The following is a 7,510-nucleotide window of genomic DNA, read 5'->3' as shown; positions in this document are numbered from 1 at the left end:
TCACTTGGTAGCAAAGTGCGCGTTCATCGCCTTTCTCGGATTTCCTCAGTGGACTGGTCTCCATCCTGGCCTCGTCCTGCTCTGTCGAGGCGAAGGCGTGTGAACGAAGGAGCAGTGCGCTGGTGTGAATGAACATCATGCACTTCTGTATCAGCTGCCGATAATGCGCATTACACAAAAACAGAAGAGGAATGGAGCTTCAAGTGTAGGATCAATTCACTAATGGGGAAGCTCGCCACCTGTTCCTGTCACACAGCAGTCTGAGAGAAGGATTTAACGGGCGGCGGTGCACAGAATACGCCAGCTCAGTTAGTGATGGCCATTGTGTGCCTCTTTTTTTTATGAGACTTTCAAGATTTGATGCACAAAATACAGGTGCAACACTGATTTATAAAAGTCAACTCTGGTGAAGGTCTTCTACGCTTTGAGCATTATCAGTGTGCAAACTCTGCCCTCTACATTACATTTGTCTTCAGCGCCGGACAGTCCGTAATGGAGAATGACAAGAAAGACAGAAGAGCACCCTGATTCCCGAACCATCAACAGGTCAACGCTGCAGACACCTCCATCACTTATCAGGCACTCCTGTCTGCTGCACCACTGAACCTCCACCCTATACAGACATGCATGAGCTGAAAGGCACTCAGCTGAAAAGCAGAGACGCAGACGCCTCATCTGTAGACTCTGAAATCTGGTTCACTGTGAGGGATTATTAAAAAGCACTATCTTCTAATTGGAGTCTTGCCCTTTGCATATTCAACCATAACTCCGTGGAGGTCTTGCAGCATCCAGGCCGAACAGAATCCCTGTGACTTCCTGCTCTCGGCCCACGTCACCTTCCACCGTCATCCAGCTAATGAATCTCGCTTCCCGTGGACGCTCTGGTCAATATGAGGCTGGACAGCTTTGATTTGTATGTCCTGCCCCTCTGTCCTATTGGACTACTGGTCAATAGGCCTGTCTTCCCATTACCCTGGCGATTAATGTGGCGCACTGCCAAAAGCTACACTGGCATGACTCATGGGTGAGCTCTCAGCGCTTTCAGCTGAAAACAAAGATGCACGCCACTGAATCATATTTCCACTTTGTGTCAGGTTTAGTTCATGCAACAGCCTTCTTTTCAGTATGAGCGTGTCTGTGATACACATAAGCGCTGATTTTAAGTCTTCTGGTGCAAGTCAGGGTAAGTCAAGACATCAGTCCTATATGTTTCTGAATGAGGACCATTAAATGACACAGCATTTAAACACTTAACTTTCAAAGCTAAGGCCTTAAAACTCAAAGGCCTATTAATTGAAGGAATAGTTAAACATCTCTGAAAGTACACCAACTTGCTTTCCAGCAAGTTAGATGAGAAATCTGATACCACTCTCATAACTGTCCACTGCATGTGCAGACTCAGCTACCAGCTAGTTACCTTAGCCAAACCATAATTAGGTGCAGTAACTTCCTGGAGCCGCTGGTTGACTCGCAAACTCACGGTGATGACAAGACAACCTGAAGTAGGTCACAAGAAAGCAAATAAGCATAAGCATAACAAAGTCATCCTCCATGACCTCCAAGCCCAATATTTTTTACTGTTCAGGATTTAGCAGGTAAGGTCTTTTGAGAGCCTGACAACAAGCAATTGCAAGTAAGGCTCAAAGCCCTCATGGGGCTCCTGTGACCCATGTTTGAAAAAAAAAAAAAAAGCTCTCTTAGATGCTACCATAGTTGATAAAACGTAATAAAGTGCCTTCACAGTGACCCAGTGAGCATGGAAATGTGATGTGTGCCCTCTAGAGTGTCTTTCAGAGGAGCAAATAGGGTGGAGAGCCATGTAGGGTATATTTTCTTCATTCCTGCCCCACAGCCAGGCTGCCACCGGTCCGATGATAACAAATCAGACTATTCACTCATCTAAGTGATAGAGAATATATAATGGGCTCATGTTCCTGAAAATTCACACGGTCTCACTGTGTCCCCAGTCTGTTTCTTTCACCATGTTCAGAATTACAGATTTGACCTTCCTGTTCCTTTAGCAGAAACTTGGTCATTAATGCTCATGATAAGAAGCATGTTTTTATATGGTGTGTGTTTGTTAAACCAAACTCTGTTTTCCATTCACCGCTTTGTTTTTTAACAGCTGGCCGAAGTCGATAGCGGATAATGTGCGCTCTCTGTTGATTTGCAAAGTTTTGCCTTTTCTGGCAACTTCTGTCAGGAGAGGCGGCGACTGAGCCAATGTGCAGCGGCGAGCGGTGAGCCAAAACCAAACTTTCACTGGGAATTTCAGCGAGACGGCTAGCACTGGGAAACTAATTAGGATGCTTCGGGTTTGGAAAGGCAAAAAGCCTGTCAGGTAGTGTGACTGATGCTGTTACACCACAGTGTCTCAATTCGGTCCCACATTTTCATCTCGTATACAACAAAAATTACAAAAACAATATGATTCTAACCAAAAATGTCATTTTCCACGCCGTCATGCACCGTGGAAAAAAACAAAACACTCTGTAAATGAGACTGAGATATGATCATGTTCACTTGTCCAGATTCCATCAGCAAATTGTTGATATTGGAGATTCCAGCGGGGCAACGAGCGGCTTATCCAGATTGAGCTTTGCCTGAAGGTTGTGGTTCAGCGGCATCAATCACATCTCTGGGCCTTTTTCTGGCAGACGCACGTTTCCTCTCTCCGGACCGGCTGTGGCAATCCCCCCCGCCATGAGGAGCCGTGCCAGAGGCCTCTCAAGAGGTTGTGTACTTTCAATCCATCATGGTCTGAGCTAACATGACACCTTTTCATTAGTGCAAAGTGCTCCAGAGGAGAGGCACTACAACTGCCCAAATAAGCACGGGGGCTAGCACAATAGTATTTACTAGGCAAGTGTGGTAATGAGATGTGGATGAGTTTATTGCTCTTAAGTTTATTAAGCTCCAGAACAAGACGTGCGGCTCAGAAACGTGCAGCCATAAAGATTTTTAGCCTCTATAGTCTTTTGTCTTGTGTTCTTGCAGCTAGCTGATTCAAATAACCACTTTGAAGGAAGCTCTGATGGTGTAATTCATAGAAATCATCAACAAATCTGCTTGCAGTTACAGTTTTTTGTTAAAAAAGTGGGATGGGACTCTAATGGAAGCTGGAATAAGAAACTGCATAGCTCAGCGTCATTAAGTATATAAATATATCTTCTTTGCCATTAAAGAGCCTTAATTTTAGAGCATATACATTAATATCATAGCTTGATGAAACAGCCTTTTATCTCATTAAATTACATCAGGAGGATGCAAAAAATTCTGACTTTGAATGCCAAGTTTATCCTAAAAGCATAAATTCACGTTTAACCTAAAAGTGATTAATATTGCCACCATAACAAAGTCATCCTCCATGACTGATTTATGTAATTTCCCTTACTGTCATTTATATTATCAAGGGAAGTGCTAAAATCGATCTTCAGCCCACTCCTCTGGCTTCAATTGATATTTCCGCCTTTTAAATTCTGGTGAGGGCTGGCCCATAAATGCAGCCTTTGCACTTTATGTGCTTCATTCGTTTTATCCTGCTAAACACACAACTCTAATCCTATCGAAGGCAAGGAATATTCCAGAAAGGGCATTAGTGGGGGCTTGCGAGGCAAGAGATCGGAGCATTAGCATTCATGGAATTTCTTGGGACAGACTCTTAGTTTTAGGGAAATTATCTTGGGAAACTCTGATGGAGCTCACATAAACATCAAACTATGAGCTGGCATAAAGACTCATGCGGGATGCTGGAGATGAAGCCAAAACTTGGACTCAAAGGGGTGATGAAATTTCCCTGTATGACTTGAAGCATCTATCATGGGATGTACTGGCCATGCTCTCTGTGAAACTTAATTTGAGCGCAGGATCGTCTGCTAAAGGGAGGCACTGTTTGCAGTATTGACACATAGCTGATGCGCTAATCCACAAACGTATGTCCAGTGTCTGTTGTTCCTGAGAAGATTTGCATCTAGATGTCACTCAAGTAGTGAAGGATTCAGATGACATTTAAGAAATCTGTCCATATTTTGAAATATCTTGCAATAATTATAGGAAGATGAAACTAACTAACTTTGAAGATTCAGATTCCCAGAGGGAGATCTGTTTTCACAGGCAGCTCGTAAAGCAACACGGAGCAGCGGAGTACAGGCAGAGATAATACAGAGCCTCCATAAATTCATTCATTCGTCCCAGCATTCAGCACTGTCAGCGAAGCCGTTTGTTCAACGCTTCTTCCTGCTGAGGAGCTCTCCTCTGTCTTAAGGTCCGTCCAGATGGTCATAATGCGAAGTGCTGATTGAGGGGAACAGATATTCAGGAATTAAATCCTCTCTGCAACATGGAAATTCAGCCATTTCATTTTGAGACAGGAAGACTGACTGGTATTCCTTTTGCAAATTGTTTTTGTCGCCATGGTAACCAACTGAGAAAACTACCAAACAATTATAATCACCTTAACATCTTGGGAAAATGCACCAGCATGAATGTGCCTGAGTTTATCTGTGATGGACAGGGACAGTGAAGTAAACACCTGAACCATCCGCCTCATTAACATGGATAGTCACGATGTAATCATTTATAATGGTGGATGTGTAATGTAGACATACTGTGAGACAAATGCTGATTCACACATACTGTAAGCACTGAATGAGTTTTGATTTAATTTTCAGAGTCTGATTAGTAGCACAGTTATTTCGCAGCATGAGTGACGTTTTGACAGCATAATTTCTACCATTGGTGGAGAGTGCCTCAACAGTGTCAACTGCCATCAGAGCCTAATGAGCCAATGAGATAATTTGGGTAATTAGTCGCTCTGTATTCTATGTGGAATATTAATGCTCTCTCAGGGAAGCAGGGAGACATTTATAACGTCAATAAGATCAATCAAACATCTAATTTAGATTCATTTTTGCTATTTTTATCAGGAAGGCATAAAATAAACTGTGGGTCCTCAAACTGATTGAGAAAGTTCAATCTGAATTCACTTACTTTAATGCTCCTTCACAATAATCATAATCATTCAAAAATATATGTCAGAGGTTTATACGAATGTTTTCACAAGGGGCTGTTCAGTAATATTACGCATTACGCAGAATATTCAATAAACAGAACACTTCTTTGGTGAAGTCAGAAATAATTCAATAGCAGCTGAATTTAACCCTCCATATTTCTGTGACGTTGACATAAAACATTTATTTTCATGAAACTATCCAGACACAACAACACCACCATGAGTGTACGAAAGGAGATCGCCGTCCGACTCCAGGCTGCTCACTGTCTAGTTGCTCTAATTAAACTCTGAGTGGTGTTGCTAGGCTACAGTGATGTTTTGTTGCTGAGAGCAGGGGACCATCCAGCAGCACTTGAGTGTGTCAAGTCATCTCAGGTCTTTTGTCTATTCTAATCCCTGTGCTGGCAACACTTGCTTATTTTAAAATAATGTCTGTGGCTTGATTTTTGGGCGAGAGCGCTCTCGACTTTCTCTCCTGACATGCGGCTGCCAGCCTGCAGCTTCCCTCTCTCATTCAGAATCAATACATACCAAAATGAATCCACATTTCAGGGGCAGAAGTGTGTGTAGCAACAAATAGGAGCAGGCGGTGCAGCAGATGGGGTTGTTTCATACACTGCTGATTCACTGTAATGGGAAAAGGGAACATCCACAGCTTATAGCCTGATGCATGCGTTTCCCAACTGGAACCGACAGGACAGGTAAGGGTTACAAATGAAGCCGAATTCTGAAAATAAAGGCAGATCATTCGTATGATCTCTTATGGCGGTTGAGGCATTCCCATTCATTAGAAATTCCATTGCTTGTTGTCGTCTTGCTTTGTTTAACATATTTGCAGCAGGCCTAAACTGCACGTTCTGCTGCACAAGATCTTTTTCCAACATCTTACGGAAGAAGAAAAGTCATAAACGTACACAGCTACTCGCCCTTAATGGAACATGTAAAGTAAATGCAAGGAGAGTCGGTGAAGGAAGGTTAAAAGGAGGGAGGCTGGAGACACGTTTGTCAGGAAAGTACGTGCCTGAGATGATGTCCCCTCTAATCATGAAACTGTCAGAAATGATTTAAAGCGCGGGCGGATGAACGGGTCCGCTGCTCTTATGTCTCCGACTGTACGGTATATCACCACTGCTGAGGAGAACTGTAAAGGTATTTAAAAAGTGACACCTCGCTATGTGTCAGTGCAGAGAGTGTGCGTTTTTGGTGAAATGGGACTTTGCTGCTGCAGATGTTAACAAGTGAACACACGGTGTTGGAAAGAGTTTGAGTTATTTATTGACAAATACACTTGAAATGCATGTGTTGGTGTTTATTTCATCTAAAAGGTTTTAGAAGATCACCACCTCCAAGGGCTACAGTTTGAGAATAACTGCCTCACATGGCAAAGGTGGCCTGCACCGTGACATATTTGAACAGCGTCTGATTTAAAAGGCTTTCCACTTTATTATTTGGCAAATTAGATTCTCCTTCTGTTTTCCTGCTCCCACACAAGTGAGCATGAAAACACCGAGAACAAATGAATATTCTTGCACAATCTTGGCACCACTTTGGCCTACATGAGCAACAGAACATCATTAACACCAACCATTCCTGATGCCAAAGTGTGACGCCAGCCCCCCCGATTGAGCCGACTTTCTCCATGACTGTTCACACCCGACATTTATCCAATGTGACATAAGTGTCAACCTTCAGCAGCCATCGCCGTGTTATTGAGTGACTTTGTCAGTCATTCTGGCAGCCACTGCTGCTGATTCATGTCTCTCTCTGCAGAGCAGTTTGTACCTGCTGACAAAATCAAGTTTCACACATCAGCTCAATGTCAACTACCACTGCCTCCAGTCTTAATTTTAATGATGATTCTAATTGCAGGTGATGATGATGAACCTGATGCTGACACATAGTTAGTCAGCTGTGATGAATTGCTCCCCAAGTGGATAATAATGACATTAGTAATTTTTTTTTTTTTTTGAGAATGATCAATTTTGATCAGATTTTCAGAGAATATAAACTGGTATATTCCTTTGTGCAAATCAAAGGATAATAGTTAAGTATTTATAACCTCACCTTAGATTTAAATACATTAAACTGAGAGATCATTAAAATACAGTTAGAATAACCCTGACAGTGAAAGATCAGAAGTGATTAGCTTCATGAACATAAAACAAAAAGCTAGCACCTCTGGGAGGCTGCACAGCAGTGCTCTGACTAAATGCTAACGTCAGCATGCTAACAAGCTCACAGTGACGATGCTAACGTGCTAATACTGTGTAGGTACCATGTTGACAATCTTAGTTTAGCACAAGCTGAGGCTGATGGGAATGTCATTAAACCTGCAGCCTGCTACTGGTGGCCAACGCGTAATGTGGCCACATTAAAAAACTCTGCAGAATACAGTTTAAGCCTATCATCAGGCAGTGATACGTAGGTTTAATCAGCATTTTATGAACTCATTTGGCAAGGGCTTGAATGTAAGGGACGTTCTTTTAGGAGCAAAGGTCC

This window comes from Chelmon rostratus, chromosome 18 (assembly GCF_017976325.1).
Source record: "Chelmon rostratus isolate fCheRos1 chromosome 18, fCheRos1.pri, whole genome shotgun sequence".
In the NCBI taxonomy this organism is placed as follows: domain Eukaryota; kingdom Metazoa; phylum Chordata; class Actinopteri; order Chaetodontiformes; family Chaetodontidae; genus Chelmon; species Chelmon rostratus.
Note: the sequence above shows the minus strand (reverse complement) of the source record.